Source organism: Panthera tigris, chromosome A2 (genome assembly GCF_018350195.1).
Source record: "Panthera tigris isolate Pti1 chromosome A2, P.tigris_Pti1_mat1.1, whole genome shotgun sequence".
Classification (NCBI taxonomy): Eukaryota; Metazoa; Chordata; class Mammalia; order Carnivora; family Felidae; genus Panthera; species Panthera tigris.
The window spans coordinates 70437075-70458523 of record NC_056661.1 but is presented as its reverse complement, the minus strand read 5'-3'; the positions used below and the strand labels follow the sequence as shown (position 1 = coordinate 70458523).

The following is a 21449-nucleotide window of genomic DNA, read 5'->3' as shown; positions in this document are numbered from 1 at the left end:
TCACAAACCGGGAGATCATGACCTGAGCTGAAACCAAGAGTCAGATGCTTAACTACTGAGCCACCTGGGTGCCCATGATTTAGCCATTCTGTTTTTACTCTTTAATCAAGGGAGGAGGGATACTGGAGGCTGATTCTTTGCAGGTAGTTATGGCCGATGACCCCTGGGAGAGCAACTTCTGGGAAAGATGTTTTCTGTATTAAAATAGGACAGGGTCAGCTCTCATCACAAATCTTTGCCCCTGTGCCTTTCCACTTCTTCCAGCTGTCTTGTGACCAGGGATGGGAAGTTGCAGGCTAAGAATGGCAGGCAAATGAAAAGGTGATCTGGGGGTCTGGGTCCCTGGGGGCACTGGGTGGGAAAAATACTCCTCTATAGTGAAGCATCTGTTGCTAGGGTTCTGATATGATTTATCTAGAGGCAGTCTCATCCAGTGTTGTTTCTCCCACTTGCCCTTGAAGTGACAGAGAGACAGTGAAGCTCTGTTTCTGCAAATTCTTCGTACCTGTGTTTTGCCAACACCCTCTTCCTAGGAAAGGTCTTGGTATTTCTGTTTCCAATTTGTATGAAGTCATTACATATTATAGATATCAACTCCATCATATTTGATGTGGTTATAATGTGACTTTTTAAATTTTATTTACGATGATCTATTGGTTAAGGTGGTGATCTTTAGGTGTCTCCATCAAAACGTACCATTTTCTTCACAATTAGTAATAGAGACAGATTCCTATCCCCCCAATAACCTTGCACTTAATTGTTTTATCATCCAGTGGATCTTTCCCTGGATCCATCCAAATTAGTGACATTTCCATGGTAAAATTCCTTCCACATTTATTAGTTGTCATTCTTCTGTGAAAAAAGAGCTTTCCCTTTTTTCTGTTCTCTTCTTCTTTTGGGAAGAAAGGAATCACTATGTTCTCATAATTTTTTATTTACTCAGTGTGATACAATTACAGTCATTATTATTATTATTTTTTTGATGCTCAAATTAACCCAATTTTGGCCAGTGGGAGCCTTTTATGCTATTTCTAACACCAGAAATTGAAGGCTTATATTTCTTTTTAATTTTCTACCCTTCTTTCCTCTCTTCTCCCTCTTCCTTATCCCTCCTTTCATCTCTTCCTCGCTCCTTCCTTCGGTTTTTTCTCTTTCATTGGAGTGGGAGGTGTTTATAACATTGGCTGAAACCAGAGCTGTATTAAGTAAAAGTGGTAACAAGAGGTCTTCTTATCTTCTTCTTGCCCTTAATTAAAATGGATTTAATTTTTTGCTATTAAATTTGCTATTAAATTAAATGGTATAGGCTGTTTATATCAGTTAAAAAAAATAAGTTAGAGTTATTCTATTCCTAGGTTAGAAAGTGTTTTAGTCATGTTGTAAACATAGAATTTGGGGGGAATTTATAGTGCATTTTCTCCTTTGACCTAATGAAATGATCAATCCCATTACTATATTTCCTAATAGTGAACTATTTGTATTGTCTTCAGATTCACCCAACCTGAAAATTGCTTATTATTTTTTTAATTCTGTGTTGATTCAATATGCTTAGTTATATATATATGTATACATATATATATAAATTATGTATACATATATATTGCTTAGTTATATATATATATATATATAATATCTTCAAAGTTAATTATAAACTTCATATAAATGTACTTATATCTCTGTGTATAAATGAAGAAATTAGATTAGTCTACATTTTTATTTTGCTGTATATTTAAAATTTGTAAAAAATAAATTGGGAAACTGTTGTTTTAGTCCTCCCAAAATGAATGTGCTGTTAGGATTATTATTACCTGGAATTCAGACAGGTTTACTTGTAAAATCTCCTTGGGCTTTATGCCTTTCTCAGGCAATATGATGAATTAACTCATTAATCTCATGGTTATTGGTCTATATAGAATTGCTACTTCCACTTGAGACAAATAAATTATTTTCCTAGAAAGTTATCTATTTGCCTAGATTCAAATTGCTGACTATATTTTTTTGTAAATTTTAAATTGCCTCCTGCTATGTGGTCTTACCTTTTTTTTTTTTTTAATTTTATATTGTCCCTCCCTCAATTCCCTCTTTTCCCGTCTCCTCCTTCTTCCCTTTCTTTTAAAAGTAAAATTGGTTAGAAATTTGTTTATTTTATTTTACTTCTTGAACCCAAGGACTAGTGCTGGTATTTATTTATTTTATTTAGCACTTTCTTCTATCTAATGCTGTTACCTATGTGTCTGTTTTTAATAATGCCTTCTTCTGTGAGTCTCTTCTTGTATTCTCTTTATGCTGTCTTGGATAAAAAGCGAATCTATTTATTTCCATCTTGTCATGCTAGTAATTCTACGCAGTTCATCGTTTTCCTGCTGAGCCCAGATTTGGCCTAAGGATTTTCTCAACACCGAGCCATGCGTTTTCACATGTAGGGTAGAAGGTGCTGCTGTGTCCATCTTTGGAAAATGCAGTTGGCTCCTAGACTTCTCTAACAGGTTCAAATTTACCCAAATCAGGTATAGCACAGGTTTCCCATTCTTAAATCATAAGACTAATTTTATTATTAAACATGAATGTAATGAGTTTCTCATTCATAGATTTGGGTGAAAAATCTATGTTGCATTAAGTTTTTATGGAGTATTTTTTGATTCTTTCACCATATGGGGGATTTTTTTCCTCTTACTTTTATAAATAAACAGTGTTTTGACTGTGATTATCACCTTTGTGAAGTATCTTTTTCCCCAAGACTCTTGACATGCTATTTTATGATCCCCTGTCTTTGGGAATCATGGAGAAGTCTGAGGAGAGCCTAAATTTAAATTCTTTGTAGATAATTTGTGGGTTTTTTTTTTCCCTCTCTTGGATACTTTCAGGATTTAAAATAATTGAATTAGAACATCTTATCAAGATATCTAGGTATATAGGGTTTTGTTGCTGTGGTTGTTTTTATTGGACTTTACTTGAAACATGACAAACTTTTCATTTGCAGGAAAATCATGACCTGTTAGATTTGTATATATTGGTTCTGTTCCTTTGTCGTTCTATTTATCTCAGGAATTTTTTATAGTCTATTTATCTACCAGTATCTCCTCTTTCCTTTTTACTTACTCATAAACTCTGACTTAATTTTAGGATGATCCCAGTTTAAAAGCTTTATTTCCCAGTCTTCCTTGCAGATAGAGGTAGTCATATGACTGAAAGAGCGGACCTACGCCGGCCGACTCCATCTTGTTCTGTGTCCTCCACCTTGAGTGACTATGTCCCCGACATGCCCCCTTTCCGGGAAAATCGCAGAACCACGCCTCGTCCCCTTGAGTAACCTCCCGCTCACCCGTTCAAACTTCCCCATCAAAACACACCTGGCGACCTGCGTAACAGGACTCCGACCCTTCCCCGGCCAATCGGCCGAGGCCACGACCCTTCCCCAGCCAATCAGCTGAGGCCACAGCCATTACCTCACCAACTGCCCCTAGACCCCTATAAAACCTTTGTGCTTTTGAAACTCGCTCTCTCTCCCCGGCATCTCACCGCTGCGTCAGTGCAGGTAGGGGATTGAGCTCGAGCTAGCTCGAATAAAGGCTCTTTGCTTTTGCATGGGACTCGGCTCCCTGGTGGTCTTTGGGGATCACGAATTCTGGACATAACAATGACATACTTGAGTCCAGTGAGATGTACATGTAAGTCACTGGGTGGGACTTCTGTGGAAGCTCTTTAAGGAGGGGGGCTCACCCATCTGGCATGCTGCATTTGCCCTCACTCTTCTTCCGTGTTATTCTGGAATGTGCTCCTGGTGGCTGGAGTGCCAGCAGCCATCCTGTGAGCTGGGGGAAGAAAGCCACACACTAAAGCTGGTGGAAGAAGGCCTAAAATAAAGTCCGGGACCCTGGCAGTGTAGCTGCCAGAAATGTCATCTTTGGACTTCTTCTCACAGGAGAAAAAGCAAACTTGTCTCTTGGCTAAGCCACCATGAGTGACTTGTTTTGTTTTGATCGGTATCTTTGAACAAATTCCCTCTCTGATAAACAAATGCCTCTTTCCTAAAGGTAAACTGTCTACAACTATCATCTTCTCACACACTCCTTTGCCCCCCCCCCCCTTATTTTTGTATTCTTAAAGAACTTTTTATTTCTTTTCTACATCTGTAATTTGAATTTCCACTCCAAAGCAGACTTTATTTCTCTTACTGCTTTTTAATTTTTCTTGATTTAATCCCCAATTTGAGCCATATCTTTTTTTTTAATTTTAATTTACATTTCATCCAGTTTCTCTTTTGATCTCTGAATATAAGTTTCTCTTGAAATTTTTTCTTAAGTTCTCTTTCACCTCACCTCCCATGTGCATCCACAAGGCCTTTTGCACACTTGCTACATCTATTCAGAATGCAAAATAGATTCAGTGTAGGCTTTTCTCCTATTTGCTGTACCTCCTCTCAAAGTACACTTTTCTCTGAATTCCCTGTTGTCTGCCTGTCATCAGTTTTCTTTTTGGTTTTTTCACCTTTGGACAGTAAAACCATCTGGGCTGATGTTTTCCAGGGGCACATGGTCCTGTCTGTTCTCCTGGGTTCTGTGTGTGTCCTGCCCGAATCAGAGGAGTGCCAATATTACACAGAGGCAAGGTAAAGTACCTACCTGGCTCCAGCCAGGTTTTAGTGCCTCCTTGGCATTTATCTACTGGGGTTTATCTAGCTTCCCAAGGTTAGTGTGTGTGGCTGTGTGATCACCAAATGGAAATTGGTTCCTAGATCACAATAAAAAGGGGCGAACTTGTAGGACTCTTCCTCTCCATTCCCAAGGGAGGCTGATTCCAATCCTAGGGCAGATGACACCCCTGCGTGGTGCTCCTTCCTCAGCGGGGCTGAAATAGAGGGAGGTGCTCCCATCTCCGTGCAGACAGATCACCTGAGCAAGCAGGTTCTCCACAGTGCTGGAGGAGCCAGACACGTTTTCTGGGGGCGTGTGGCTCCTGCTTCACTTCTGAAATAGGATGGTTTGCCATTCCTCCTGTTTTCTTCAGAGTCACCCTCTGAACAGACCACAGTTTTGCAATCCAGCCCATCCACACCGCAGCTGAGAGGGATTTCTTCCAGAGAGCTGGAAATACTGATCGGCCACATGATCAATTTCCAGCACCGTGCTTTCGGGAGCATTACCGTTGATGGAAGCCCACTCACACTTGTTTTAGTGGTGGCCAAATCAAGCCCAGATTTTCCAGACCTGAGTCTGATCCTGCTGAGATTTAAAGGCATTTCATCCGAGGCATCCTTTTATTACTTCAAGTTTGATATGTATAAGGCCAAATTTATGACTTCTCCTGGCAATGACATTGTAATTCTCCTGGCCCTTAAAACTTGTAGTTACATAGTTAGACCCATGTCCAAGTTAACATATAGGAGGTAAGCAGCCAGACACAAGAAGCATTGCCTTCTAGATACCTTTGAGGTTGTTCACAATTCCACCTGCATCTGGTCCATTCTCATTGTTGCCACTCTTGTGCAGGATTTCATCACTTCATATCTGAATTAGCAAAGGAGCATTCCCGCTCACCTCCTTTATCCTGTCTCTTCTCCCCGTGCTCGCCCCAAGCACATCAATTCCGGGTTCATCTTCTTTAGACAGAACCTCAGTCATGCTCTACTACTTTGCCTGGGAACTGCTGTGTCCTTCCTTTGATCTGTGGTATCAGGTTCAGAGCCCCCCCCCCCCATAGCTGGATTCCACGTTCATCTGCCTGTAGTGATTCCCACTGTTGTCGAGGACGGATACTCATTAGCAGATCTCACACACCCGTTCAGTGCTCATCCTCAGCTCTTAAATCTTATTTATGATGTTTGGTTCCCCCCTGCCCGCCTCCTGGAATATTTTCTCCATTCTTTATCACCAGTTTGGATTCTACCCCTTCCCAAAGACCAGCTCAAATCCAGTGATCAGATTGTTCTGTAACCAATGTGTTTCAAAAAATGATTGTGGCCATTATAAATTAAGTAGGGTTTATGTACATTTGGAAATAATTTCACCAGATTTGTGTGTTGCTCCTTTTACATCACTCTCATCTAAGTGTCTCATTGCACAAATGAATGAGCAAAAAGAATGGGCAATAAATAGACAGTCTTTTTTCCTGGCACTAAAAGTCAGGATAAAAACCACCCGACTTTGAGAGGTAATGCAAGAACATGCCATCCTTCTCTGTAGGTTGATATTGTGCTGCTCAGGTGGGCATGACCCATTGTATGGGCACTATTGGAATGCTTGGTGAAATTCTCATTTTGTGCTCTATACTTTCTTGGCACAGGTAGTCAGTGGCTTAATCTCTGCTGAGGGTTGAATGCCTCTTTATCGAAAACATGAGTTTTTTGTTTTTTCTTTTTGGTTCCTGAAGCACAGATTGCTCTAGCACTGCCAGTAAATTAATCATGAAGCACCAGGTGGTTTTTCTTCCGGGAGGCAGGAGTTTAGGGTCTTTTTGGTGGAGTTCATTTATCACGTCCTATTGCCCACATTTCTGGTTCCTGAATTGCTGTTACAAAATGCCTGACTTTTCTGTCTGCATATGTACTTGTCTGCATGATCTATTTATCACCCCCATGGAAGCTTCATTTTCCTAATCTATGTCTATGGCATCTGTTTTTAAATTGGTATGGTCTATACATTAGTAAAGACTGCCCTCCCTTTTAGACCAAGTGACCCTTTGTTAGGACCACATATTCTGGAGTGCTTTCCATAAAACTGCTTCTAGGATGAAAATGGAACTGATCCATGGAAAAAAGTTTGGGATTTTCAAGGTCAGATGAGGTGGCTTCAACAAAGAGAAACAGGTTTCTTTGTTGCAGGACTTCTCAGGGTTTTTGGTACACTGGTGTGCAGCACAAAGCTGTAGCAGGACAGGTTGTTGGACTCGGCACCGAGCAGCTCTGATGTGAACTGTGCCTCTGGAAGGGGTCCGGTGACACCACCCCAGAGGGCACTCCAGCGGCATTCCAGAAGTATCTGCCATGAGGCTCTTTTTTTTTTTTTTTTTTTTTTTTTTTTTTAGAACATATTTTAGAAATAGTCTTTTATGGGACACACCATGTCAAACAGCCTCGGCTGTCGTAAACCCTGTAATCGAGGTAAAATTGGAGTTTTGCTAGGGTTTTGCCACCAGTTTGGCTTAAAAGTGCTCAAAAGGCCCCTTCTATAGCATGATGTGTGACCAAGATGCCAGAGCTGGTCTTGGTGCCGTGGGGAGGCCATGCTGTGGGAGTCTATTTCCTACAGACTATTACTGTCACATTTTCTCTTTTGTAACACTTGGCATTTCAGCTTTGCTTTAACATGGTATTTTTCACCTTGCTTATGCCATTTTAATTTTTTCTCTTTTTGCTTCCTTGTTTATCTTATTGAAATAACTTCCTTTTTTTGTAATTTTCCTGCTTTTGATTTTTTTTAAATTTTCCTTGATTTAGAAGTTTAACACCCTTTCTCTTATTCTTCTCAGCTTTCTAGTCTTTTCTTTATTATTATTATTATTTTTTAATGTTTATTTATTTTTGACAGAGAGAGAGAGAGAGAGAGAGAGACAGAGCATGAGCGGGGGAGGGGCAGAGAGAGAGGGAGACACAGAATTGGAAGCAGGCTCCAGGCCCTGAGCTGTCAGCACAGAGTTTGACACGGCGCTCGAACCCACAGACCTCAAGATCATGACCTGGGCTGAAGTTGGACGCTCAGCCGACTGAGCCACCCAGGCGCCTCTAGTCTTTTATTTTCTTAATTCAACTTCAGTTGAATTTTATCTTAATTGCTTTATCTCATTGATTTTGAGGATTTTGTTGGTGAGGGGAAAATTTTCTCCTACCCCTTGTGGTTCTCTTAACTAATCTAATAATTAAATTAACCGAGGACAGATTAACAGGAGAAAAACAAATTTAATTATGTACGTATGAGGGCCCCAGAAGAATATGAGACCCCAAGAAGTGAACAAAGCAGGCAGCTTTTATACCTATAAACATAAAAACAATACATTTCTGAAGAACTGTCCAGACAAAGAAACTTAGGCTCTGGTACTAATTAGTGAACAAAGTAAGCCAAGTTTGTTTACACAACCATCTTGTCCCTGAATTCCCTATCTCTGGCGTCTCTCCACCTCCTGGTACAGGGAGGCTATCCTTCCCATGAGAAAGTGTATTTTCTGCTTTTAGGGGGAGAGAGAAGGGTCAGCATCCTTCTCATATCAGCTCTTTCTCAAGTAATGTTAATTCAGAATAATCAATCAATTAATCAAAAGTGGCATATTCTGGGATGGCCTGCCCTGGATGCTATCAGTTTCATCTTTGGAAAGAGAAGTACAGTGCCCTGCTGCAGGGGGCAACCTTGGGGTCAGAGCATGGGATTTTGCCTGCTCTTTCCACCAGCTCCTCTCTTGAGTATCTTTAGGCAAGCTGTTTGACTCCTGGATATGCCTCAGTTTTCTGATCTAGAAAATGGAGTTAGCGATGAGTTCCTTTAAATGCTGAATGACAAAATGCGCCTAAAGTCCTTAGCCCAGTGCCTAGACGACAAGTGTCGAATGAAAGTTCCTCACAGCTATGTTGATATTACTGCATTTTAAGCGGTTTTATCTCTCTTTGTTGTTAAATTTATACTTACTTGATATCTTCGATGATTTTCTTTCTTATTTTTTTTCTTTCTATTCGTCTCTGATCTTTGACATTTAGGATTTTGAAATTCATTTTTTAATTTTATTTAATCTATATTTCTCTTCATTAGTTTCTTTCAATGTCTCTCAAATGTTGTCATTTTTATTATGGCGTCTCTTTATCTAGCTACATGGAGAAGGATGAGGCAGAGCTGAAATTAAGAGGGTCATAGGACCAATGAGGAGAGCACAGGTTACAAGGGCTTTTTCTTTCACATCAAGCGACTGCTGCCCCTCTGAAAGCTCCTGTGTGTTTTCACGTCAGTTCTCCAGAAAAATCCTACTGTGCTCTACTCATGAATTCCTCCTGAGCAGAGGTCAGTCTTATGTTCACTGTGAGCGGGTCTAAGTGCTGGGGTAATGCTGCTGTTCCCTTGCAGCCCTCATCCACGCCAAGAACTCTCCAGTCTGTCACTTCCGGCTTTCGTCGCCCTTAGCTTATCTTTTTTTGTTATTTTTTGGGAAGGTTGTTTCCAAAGGATGTCATGATCAGTCTAGTCTTATACGATTATAATGGTGATTCAATATATGTTGTTCGGTTTTCTCCCACAGATCAGGAGAGCACGACGTAGAGCAGTCTGTCTTGCCCTTGTTTTCTTAGGTAAGGAAAAAGCTGGCTGGTGACATGTCTGTCTGCCAGCACTGGATGGTGACATTTTCCACCTCCATTCCTTGCACCCCCAGGCTGAGCTGCTCTTTGCCTGAATCCACTGAGTGGAGTCCTGAGGAAACTCTCGATTCCACTCCCTAGGGAGCCCCGCCCACCTGGTTCTGGAATCCATCAGAAGTTGCCTGTCCAGGAATTGTCCAAAGGCAAGGAACTTTGGCCCCCTGATCCATCAAACTGCTACACTTGCCGTTGGAACTGAGCGACATGAGGCGATCCGCTGTGCTTTTGGGGCCAGTGGTTTCCTTGGAGTGTGCCTTTCTTGGAATGTAGCCAAGAGCGTAGACATTTCTCTTGGGTTTTAATATCACACGTATGTGAGAAATTTAGATTTTAGAAAACTGATTTCCACAGTTTGTAAGGAACTGAGGAAATAAAAATCTTCTGTAACGGTAGGGAGAATTCACCACCTGAATTATGTCAGCCCCAGAGGGGCCTCTGCCAGACTCTAAATGATACCACAGGATTTTTGCCTCTGGTCCTAATTTAGCCTCTGGCCTTTTGGATGCAATTGACTGCAGTGTTTTATTCCTCCTGAGAAAATGCTCACAATATGTGTGGACTGGGGTCTATCGGTCTGTCTGTATTTATCTGTCGCCCTGTGTTGCACATATTCTATGATGGAGAAAATTCTCTGAGAATCTGAACACTAGGATTGACTAGTATTGGGGTCTGTCTGATTGAGGAGTGGGATGCCTGCTTTTGTTCCTTACCATGTGGCCTGGATTTCCCACATCAGAAATACTTAAGGGACACTAATTTAAAAAGGCAGATTCCGAGCTCCTGGGAGGAGCCCTGGAATCTGTCCCCTGCTGAGGATGTTGCCTAAAATCACCATTTTAAAACAGGTTCCTGGGTGATTCTTATACACACTACAGAGTTCCTCCCGGAGTGCAGTTTTCTCTCCCAAATAGAAACTTCTTAGAAATGGATTCACGCGCAGAATCTACTACAGGGAGAGGCGGCACCAGAGAGGAACCTGGAGGAAGTTAGCTCCTCCTTGTGCCAGGATGATTTGCTGTTATTTTGAGGAGACCAACCTGCTTTGCTCCTGTTCACAAACAGAGCCAGTGTGCCCTCGTATTCTCAGCTCGGGAGTGACACCAACCACGCTAGCTCCGCACCTCCTACATCCCCCCGCCAACCGCCGGCCTGGCTTCTCTGCCCACCAGCTATGTATTCTACTGTTTTGTTTTATACATGGAATTTGACAGCACAGTTTTTGGATGATCTGCCATGCTCAAATATTGGTTCTTTTAGGACCAAATTTCAGCATCCACTTAGCTTCATGTTCCTCATGCTCAGAAATGAGGGGTCCTGACTTGTCTGGGCCCCAGCCCCGTCTGTCACGGAGGATCCTGGCTGTGGGGCTGTTTTCCCTCCCACTGTGAAGGGTCCCCTAGCATGATGGTGCTCCTGGCCAGGAGGACTTGTAGGTGGATCAGGGGACCCATCATAAGAGGGCACTGGCCTGAAGTACCCCACCGAACATGGCACTGTCATCAGCTGGGATGACGGACATCTGGTGCCACATTCATTAGAAAGCTGCATGAGAAGCCCCTGAAACCCTAAGGTCAGGAGAAGATGACCCAGATCATATTCAAGACATCTAGCACCCTAGCCAGCCATGCTGCCCTTCACACTTCTGGCCATACCACAGCTGTGCGAGGGACTCAAGCAACGAGCTCACTCACACTGCACCCCATCTACCGGTGCGTGTCATCGTGTGTCTGGACCCGGCTGGCTGGGACTTGACAGATTGCCTTAGGAGATCCTCATGGAGCTTCACCACCAGGCCAGGCAGGAAATTGTGCGAGGCCTCAAGGAAAAGCCCTGCAGTTTTGCCCCAGACTTTGGAGCAGGAGATGGCCAGCAGCCTCCAGCTCCTCCCTGGAGAAGAGCTGTGAGCCTCGGAAGGTTAAGTCCTTAGCACTGGCAGCAAGTGGTTCCACCGCCCTGGGTTCTTCCTGGGCATGGGATCCTAAAGCATTCATGAAACTACCTGCAGTTCCACTGTGGAGTATGACATTGACCGTCCACAACACGTGACATGTATACCAGTGCAGTCTGTCTGGTGGGACCACCCGTACCCAGACTTTGCCAATAGGATGGAAAGGGATCTCCCCACTGACCCCCAGCGTGAAAGGCCAGATCATCATGCTTCTGAGTGCAGACATCTGCGTAGATCGGTGGTTCCTTCCTGGCCTCACTGCCCACCTTCCAGCAGATGTGGTCAGTGAGTGGGAGAACCACGAGTCCAGCCCGTCCATCGTCCCCCTCAAATGCTTCCAGGCAGATGGCGCATTACCTCCTTTCTTGATGAGACGACACTTGCACAGAAGATGAGATGATGTTGGCATGGATGCATTTATTCATTTTTTGTACCTTGACCCAGGATTTAAAAACTGGAATGTGGAAGGTGGTAGGGGTCAGTTGGAATTTCTGTTCCCCAAAGTTGTGCAATGTGACCGAGTGTTTTGATTGTATGCTTTTTTTTTCAAGTCGTTCCAAATATGAGATGCATTGTTCCAGGAAACTCCTTGCCTTCCAAACACCTCCCCACATCTCCCTAAGGATAATGGCCCAGACCTCGCCCAGTCTGCTCATTAAAGCATTGCTTTTATGTAATTTATGTAGTCCATTTTTTTCACCTTCTGCCTGAATACTTGTTAGTTTCTTTCTTTTCTCAACTGAATATCTAATTATTAAAAAAAAAATTTTGTTATGTGTTCTTCAGCTAATATCTTTTTTTTTTTAAAGGTTTTTATTTAGGAACACCTGGGTAGCTCAGTCGGTTGAGCATCCAACTTCAACTCAGGTCCTGATCTCGAGGCTCGTGAACTTGAGCTCCACATCGGGGTTTCTGCTGTCAGTGCAGAGCCTGCTTCATATCCCTTGTTCCACTCTCTCTGCACCTGCCCCGCTCGTGCTCTCTCTCTCAAAAATAGATAAGCATTTAAAAAAATAAATAGTTTTTATTTAAATTCCAGTTCATTAACATACAGTGTTACATTAGTGTCAGGTGTATAATACAGTGATTCAACACTTCCATACATCACCTGGTGCTCATCACAAGTGCACTCCTTAATCTTCATCCCCTATTTAACCCATCCCCCCACCACCTCCCTCTGGTCACCATCAGTTTGTTCTCTATAGTTAAGAATCTGTTTCTTGGTTTGCTCCTCTCTTTTTTCCCCCATGGTCATTTGTTTCTTAAATTCCACCTAAGGGTGCAATCGCATGGTATTTGTCTTTCTCTAACTGGCTTGCACTATATTCACTCTCTAGCTCCATCCATGTCATTACAAATGGCAAGATTTAATTCTTTTTTTACAATTGAGTAATGTTCCATTGTATATATACCACATCTTCTTTATCCATTCATTAGTTGATGGACATTTGGGCTGTTTCTGTAATTTGGCTATTGTTGGTAGTGCTGCTGTAAACATCAGGGTTCGTGTATCTCTTCGAGTCAGTATTTTTGTATTTTTTGGGCAAATATCTAGTAGTCCAATTGCTGGATTATAGGGTAGTTCTAGTTTTAACTTTTTAAGGAACCTCCATACTGTTATCCAGAGCGGCTGCATCAGTTTCCATGCCCACCAACAGTGCAAGAGGGTTTCCCTTTCTCCACATTCTTGCCAATACCTGTTGTTTCTTGCATTGTTGATTTAAGCCATTCTGACAGGTATGAGGTGATATCTCATTACAGTTTTGACTTGTATTTCCTTGATGAGCAGTGACGTTGAGCATATTTTCATGTGTCTGTTGGCCACCTGTATGTCTTCTTGGGAAAAATGTCTGTTCATGTCCTCTGCCCATTTTTTAATTGGATTGTTATTTTTTGGGGGGTGTTGAGTTTTATAAGTTTTTTATATATTTTGGAAAATAATCCTTTATCAGATATGTCATTTGCAAATATCTTCTCCCATTCCATAGGCTGCCTTTTGGTTTTGTTGATTGTTTCTTTTGTTCTGCAGAAGCCTTTTATTTTGCTGAAGTCTCAATAGTTTATTTCTGCTTTTGTTTCCCCTTGCCTCAGGAGACATATCTAGAAAGAAGTTGGTATGCCAGTGTTAAAGAGGTTACTGTCTGTGTTCTCCTCTAGGATTTTAATGGTTTCTTGTCTCACATTTAGGTCTTTGATCCATTTTGAACTTATTTTTTGCGTATCGTGGGAGAAAGTGATCCAGTTTTATTCTTTTGCATGTTGCTGTCTGGTTTTCCCAACACTGTTTGTTGAAGAGACTGTCTTTTTTTCCAAAATGGACTATTTTGTTCAATTTTGAATAGTCAGTCATCATGACCCCCTTTTTTGCCACCAAAATTCCAATGTATGAAGACTTTCGGTCTCCCTGGGCGTTGGCTGAGATGCTGCGACTGTTCGATAAACGTACGTACTTTAAGAGAGAGAGAAAGAAAAGACTTGACCAGAGTCCTGTGATTGACTGTAGTGTGGGGCAGGCTGCTCCAGGATCTACCTCATAGTCACATCTGGAACAGAATGAGTTGCCTCTGTTATCACCTCCAATTTAAAAAAGGATTGGAGGAGTCATATGAAATTAATGGCTCCTATTTTACCTAGCTCGCCACCATTTATTCTATCCATCCACTTAAATGTGTACTTTCTCCCTTACGATTCCTCAGCCTGGGCACACACCTGGCAAGATGGCCATGCGTGCCCTGGGTAAGGGAGAGATTTGGCTTCTGTGCATGAAGGCCTGGCACTTGGAGTGCCCCTTCCCTCCCCTCCCAGGACTATAGAAGACTTGCTCAAAACCCTTACTCGTCATTCCCAAAAGTACCCCATCCCTCATGCTTAGATCAATGGGCCCAAATCTCCAGGTTGAGCCTGGATTTCACGTTGTGATGTAGTGCTTAGCCAAGCTCTGGTCTGACCTGCCCCACTGCCTGCCTGGACCCAATCTGCCTTCTTGGGTATGGAGGCAACTGAATGGTCTGTGGGACGATGCCTCCACAGTGTGCATCCAGAGGTGGGGCTGTAATTCATTTTCGTTGCTTCCCTGGGCCTTGGTCTTTCCTTCTTGTAAACCATCAACCCCACCCTGATGTGGACCCAAACCCTCTGCCCTATCCCAGTGTTGTCTCCAACATTGACTTTGGTACTCCTAGAAAGCTCTCTGGCACATTGGCCTGGTCTGCTACCCTGAGGAGGGGCCTTCTGATGGGATGGAGATGAGAGGCACTGTATCGGGAGGGAGGCTCTGAGACAGACAGACTGTCTGCAAACACCGAGATACCACCTCGTGTGGATTCTCCAAGCCCTCCACCTGTTCCCAACGCTGATTACAGGGAGGAAAAGTGAGAAAACTTTGCTAGGATCGACTGCCATTTCTGCTGACCCAGGGTTCTGGCCTTCATGGAGCTGGCAGCCCGGCACACCTCTCTGTCCACAGCCACCCTGCCCTCAGCAGCTCCATTGCCTGCAGCACTGGGACGTTAAGCAGCAGTGGGAGTGCACAGGGTGTCTTTTGTACTCACTGGGGACCCTCTCCTTCCTGCTGGCAATGGCCTTGTGAGGAGTGGGCTGGCTGCTCCCCTTGAACGGCCCCCTGGCTGCTGCAGCTGCCTTTCCCTCATGTGGGCGAGGATGCTGCGTTAGCGCCGGGGACATCACTACCCCTTTTATCTGTCCCCTCTTTGGTGATTTTGGGCCTTGCAGCCCTCAGCAGCTGCCTTGCCCCGCCCTGGTTTCCACAGACTTGGCTCAGGGTGTTCAGGGGTGACCTCATGACAGGGGAATGGAGCATCTAGTGGGGTGGACTGATGTGGAGGTCAAGAGCAGGGGCTCTGCACACATTTTTAGCTGTGGGTCTCAGGCAAGTTTAAAAGTTTGGTTTCTTCATCCGTGAAATTGGAATGACTGTGTACTCATTTTCTAGGGGTGTTCCTGGTGTAAATGAGGATATACATGTAATATGACTAACATTGTGACTGGCCCATAGTGCCCTTAATAAGTGTTAGTAATCTTCCACTGTTACTAACAAGTGGTCATCCTGTCCTCCTCTTAACCTATACATGGGTGTCCCAAAGCTGCTCGTGACACGGGGTAGGAGAGAAAGCGGGTGATTCAGAGACCTGCTGCTCTCTGAGGAGCTCTGAAGCTTAGTCGGGGATTTCACCTAATAAGAGATAAATCTTAATGAATTAAGATGTATCCACTCCACCTGGAGGTTTGTCTTCTGGTTCCCAGTTTGAAAATAACTATTAATGAGCTTACCACACACATATCCTCACTTCCCAACCCACATACCCCAAAACATTGACCAGGTTGGTGACAGGGCATGTGAGTCAGAATTTGAAAAGGGGACCACTGTTTTGTAGCAAATTTAAGTCTTTCTAAAAACACCCTATCCCTGGGGCGCCTGGGTGGCCCAGTCAGTTAAGTGTCTGACTCTTGATATTGGCTCAGGTCATGATCTCACGGTTTGTGAGATCAAGCCCCATGTCAGGCTGTGTACTGACAGCATGGAACCTGTTGAGATTCTCTCTCTCTCCCTCTTTCTCTGTACCTCCCCCACTCATGTGCTCTTTCTCTCTCTCAAAATAAATAGATAAAAACTTAAAAAAAAAAGCAAGAAAAAAAATAAGAACACCCTATCACTCACAAAAATAAAACACAAAGCATACACAAGTTTGGGAGATGTGGTGTTTGCCTAATAGCAGTGGCTCCCCCGGGTCCAGCCCAGACTCGTTGACAATTTAACTTTTTATCTCTTGTCCCTTTATGACTCGAGGAAGATGCTTCTGAATTTAAGAAGTTTTATCAGCTTTCTATTTGAAAGACAAATCGTTTATTTAAATATTGTAGGCCTCACACTTCTTTCTGATTGGGCATTAGTAACTTTGCTTTACTTTGCTTGATTAATCTAGAAAGTAGATAGGGGCATGTGAGGACCTTCTACCCATAGAAGTGGGACTCTGAGGGTTGGTTCATTTCTCCTCATCAACTCAGCAGGCACGGCCACATACCCACAGTGAGGTCTATCCTATTTTTTAAAAAATTGTTTTTAAGTTTATTTATTTACTTTGAGAGACAGAGTGAGCAGAGGAGGGACAGAGAGAGAGAGAGGTAGAGAGAGAATCCCAAGCAGGCTCCTCACTGTCATCACAGAGTCTGAAGGGGGGTTTGAACTCATGAACCATGAGATCATGGCCTGAGCCAAAACCAAGAGTCAGACTCTTAACTGACTAAGCCACACAAGTGCCCCATCCTAATATTTAAGATGAAGTCCCCTACTCTTTCATTCATCAAACCCTTGGTTTGCTAACTGTGATCCCCAAATGGTTCTCCCTTTAGCTCTTATTTTCAAGCCAGCTTCCTGATCAGAGCTCAGTTGTAGAAGCAGGAAGACCTTAGGTACATTTTTCATCACTAAGTGAAAAAAATCTATCAGGATAATATAATAATGTTTAAACCTTTTGCTATTTTTAAATAATATTTTTCTCTGTATATGGAGATCCATAGTCATTATAGAAAATCTAAGTGTTTCTTCTATCACCATATGAATGTACATGCATAACACATACACATTTTAACCTTTTGCAAGTCATTTTTCCCCATTATTTATTGTGATAATATCTTCAAATAATGAAAAATTATTCTGACACTGTTTTTTTTGGTCCTTAGATATAGATATAATCCAGTTTAACTCAGGTCCTGTTGCTGGGCATTTAGGTTCTTGCCAATTTTCACTGGTTTATTCAAAAGATAACCTTCCTTTTAAATAAATCTGTACACATCTGTTTAAAATTTTTTTAATGTTTTATTTTATTTTTGAGACAGAGGCAGAGTATGAATGGGGGAGGGGCAGAGAGAGAGGGAGACACAGAATCCGAAGCAGGTTCCAGGCTCTGAGCCATCAGCACAGAGCCCAATGCGGGGCTCAAACTCATGGACCGTGAGATCATGACCTGAGCTGAAGTCAGATGCTCAACCGACTGAGCCACCCAGGCGCCCCTGTGCACATCTGTTTTAAAAATGTGACCTTTTGAGTCTGGCTTCTTTCACTTAGCATAATGTTTTTGAGGTGCATCCGCGTTGTGGCACATGTCAGTACTTCATTTCTCTTTATGGCTGAATAATGCTCCACTGTATGTATATGTTCAAATTTGCTCAGCCATTCATCAGCTGGTGGACATTTGTGCTGTTTCTACCACCTTTTGGCAGTTGTGAATAATACTGCTATGCACACATATTTGTTTTCTTCTCACTTCTTTTGGGTATAAATCTGGGAGTGGAATTGCTGGGTTCTTTGGTAATTCTGTTTAACTTTTTGAAGGACCGTGGTATTTTAAAAGATAGACTTAATTTTACAGCAGTTTCAGGTTAACAGAAAAATTGCAAAGGTATTTATTACAGAGAATTTCGGTATACCTCACACCCAGTTTTCCCTACTATTAATATCTAATGTTAATATGGTACGTTTGTTACAATTAATAAGCCAGTATTTGTGTACTATTAACTTGAAAGCCAGACTTTCGGATATCCTTAATTTTTACCTAACATCTCTCTTCTGTTCCAGGATTCCATCCAGAATAGCAAATTACATTTAGTCATCATGGCTCCTTCTGGCTGTGACAATTTCTCAGACTTTCCTTGTTGTTGATGACATTGACAGTTTTGAGGAGTGCTGGTCAGATATTTGTGGCATGTCCCTGTACTGGGATTTCTTCTCACAGTTGGTGTGAGGTTGTATGTTTTGAGGAGGAAGGCCACAGAGGCAGAGTGCCATTTTCACATAGTATCAAGGGCATGTGTCAGTGTGACTTGTCACTGTTGATGCTGACCTTGATCACCTGGATGAGGTGTGTGTCAGGTTTCTCCACTGTGAAGTCCTCTTCCTTTCTCCTTTACACACAGGAATTCATAATGTGCTGTTCATACTCTGGGAGTGAGAGCTGTGCCCCACCTCCTTGAGGGCAGAGTACCTACAGAAATTATTTGGAATTATTCTCCACGGGAGATTTGTCTCTTCTCCTCCACTTATTTGTTCATTCAATCATTTATTTATGTCGGTACAGACTCATGAGTATTTATTTTATGCTTCAAGCTATAATCTGATGATACATTATTTATTTTGTTGCTCAAATTGTTCCAGCTTTGGGCATTGGGAGCTTTTTCAGTTGACTTCTGTGTTCTTTTTACATACCCCATCATCATGTGGGTTTTTTGGGTTTGGTTTCCCTTGAGCACTTCCTTAGTTCCTGGTACCACCAAAGACATGCAGGCCCATCTTATATATTTCCTGTTTCAGTGCTAGCATCAGCCATTTCTCCAAGTAGCTCTGGTTTCTTTATGGGAGAGTAGAATTAGACACTGAAATCTGGGTCCAAGGTTTTATGGCATTTCTGATGTGCAAAAACCCATGACATTAAACTTGGTTTAATAAAATTATCAATATTTTATTCACTATTTTCTTGCTTTGCAAGAAAGGTAGCCTTAAAATGCCTTCTCCTTCCTAAGAATAGATGAATGGATGATATAAATTCAGACCAAATAACATATGTCTTTTTAATTGTTTCTTGGCTATATTTTTAACATTTGAATCTTTGAGTAGATAAGCTATACATTTGGTACATGGTATCAAGTCGATATTTTACGTTTTTTCAAATACATTGCTAGTTCTCTCAATAGGATTTATTTTACACTTTTTAAGTAATTTTTCCTTGGCCTTTGAATCTTGATTGGATTATGGATTAAGCTGTGCAAACTCAGTCTAGTGTCTGTTGCCCCCTTAATACAGTTGAGCGATATGTCACTGGTAAAATCAGAGTTGTTTTGCCCTCCTTTTTTCTTATATCTGAATGAACAGTTCCTACTTGCAATGGATACATGTCTTGTTGCTTGGGAAATCTAGCTTCTGGCTGTGGCCACAGAGCACTCTTTCAGTGTACCTCGGCGGACTCCCCTTGTTGAAAATCCATCTGTTCTAACTCAGTGCCGCAGGAGATATCTTCAAACTCCCTGTTGCCCAAGTGTCACTGGGGTGTGGTTGTGAGAAACAGAGTACATGATATATTTTCTGAAAGATCTATGGTCTGCCCAATACTCTATTTTCTACATGGTACCACCAGGGCAAAACAGAGCAGAAGTGGACTGGCTCTACCAGTTTTGGTCCTTTGTAGATTTGTTCTTGTGTTGGTTTCTGTCACATCCTTGCACTGTGGGCTGCTATGAGAGCTAGTTTCCCTGAAACCACGCTTGGATATAGCATTTGGGGCCTTTATGATGGAAGATGTGGTCCTCTCCATCACCCTGTGTCTCCTTTGTGCTAGCCTTAGGAAGAATTCTTATCAGATTTGTTGGCCAAAAGAAACTTCCCCAGGGTGGTTGTGGTTAGTTTTTATCTCTTGGGCACTGTTTCCTCTACCATATGGTATTTTTCCCTCTTTGGTTTGGGTGATAGGGAGCTCAGAGCAGGTTATCTGTGGTTCGTTTATAACAAAATATTTGCCTTTGACTGAATCCTACCTTCCTGCTTCCAATTTTTGCTTTGTCCTTACTTCCTTTTCCATTCAGTTTTCTACGGTATTGAATTTAGGGTTTCTCTACCTCTACACCACTGACATGCTGGGCCACAAAATCCTTCCTTGTGGAGATCTGCACTATGCTTTGTAGGATGCTTACCAGCATCCCTGGCCTCTGCCACTGGGAGCAGCCTCAACTACCCCCAGTTGTAACAAACAAAAATCTGTCCAGACATTTCCATATGTCCCCTGGAAAGCAAAATCGCTCCTTGGTTGAGAATCACTGGACTATGTGTACTCATGTCATCATGAAAATATTTTTGTCTATACGACAGTGTATAAAATTTTAAATTAATAATAAATACTGAATAAGCCTTGATGGGTGAAAACAATGAGGTGTGGAGCATTTATATAAGGAACCAATAGAGAGAGTCTAGAGCCTTTATAAGTTGCCCAAGCATCACTGCAATTGTGCTGGCAATTGTGAGGGTATTCACCTGAGGGTGCTAGAGCAAGATTTAGTCCACGGGGTTGTCATGTTTTTAAAGAGAGGAGCCTCTGAAGCAGAGACATGGAGGACGTGTAATGGACCAGACTTCTTTGGATACTCCCACTCTGCTGTAGACAAGCAAGACAAACGGGGTGTATCAGCAGCCATCATTCACAGGGGTTGGTCAGGCCCCGTGTCCACACACAGGCAGAGCTTCCCACCACTTCCACTGCCCAGTATAATATAGTACATAACTCAGAAAATGTGGACATGGGAAACGAAGACAAAGAACATGAGGAGAGCATAGAGATCATAAATGGGGACATAAGAATTGGGTTATTTGGCACCTCGGGGGGCCCTATTGCTTCTAAAGACTATTTTAAGGCTGCTTTATGTGCTAGTACAATTGCGTATCCCTTGAGGAACTTGCCTCTGGCCAGCAGTGGGTAATGGACATTTTGTACTTTTAAAATTTTCTGTGAAAGACCATTAAAGTTGTCTATCTTCCAAGGAAATCTTTACCAACCTTTCAAAGCCAGAGCTAAAGAATAATAGGTAGTACCCAGGCAAGCATTTTCATGTGCCTATTCTGGTTTTTCTAATGGCAATAGGGACTTAATCATGCAAGAATGTGGTCTGTGTGTGTGTGTGTGTGTGTGTGTGTGTGTGTGTGTGTGAATAACACTTCAGGCTAAGAGATCTTTCATCAGAGTAAATAATTGAGTTTTACACTGTTTCTGCCTGTAGAGATAGCGATATAGAGCGCATTTTGCCCTTTGCTTGAAGAAACATGATCTCATTTCACTTTCAGGGTACATTCCTTTACAATAGAAGCCCAATGTAGTTTTTCCTTTGTTATTGCAGAACAGCTGAAATAGAGGTGCAGAGAAACTTTATAGAAGCATTTTTAAAAAGCAGAACTACAAAACTCAGGTCCACATTCTTCACAACTTGGGTGTCCTAAACTTGCTGACATCTGTCTGTGGACTTTTTTGACAAGGGTAAGCAAAGAGTTGTTCAGGAAACAATGAGTTTTTTGTGTAAAATTAGGTTGTTTTGTTCTGTTCTGTTTTGTTAGAAAACCAGTTGTGACCCTCCCTCTGTTGGCCCAGGGTTCCCCAGTGGTGGCCCTTGATG

At 42.4% G+C, this 21449-nt stretch overlaps 1 protein-coding gene across 1 annotated transcript in view; it reads left to right on the top strand.

Moving 5' to 3' along the window:
• Positions 1-3493: 3493 nt before the first annotated feature.
• The window catches only part of HECW1 (HECT, C2 and WW domain containing E3 ubiquitin protein ligase 1), a 400133-nt gene continuing 382177 nt past the window's right edge, over positions 3494-21449 (top strand). The window contains exons 1-2 of the mRNA XM_042963608.1: positions 3494-3535; positions 4527-4609. The gene's annotated coding sequence lies outside the window, so the exon portion shown is untranslated. The remainder of the gene's footprint in view (positions 3536-4526; positions 4610-21449) is intronic.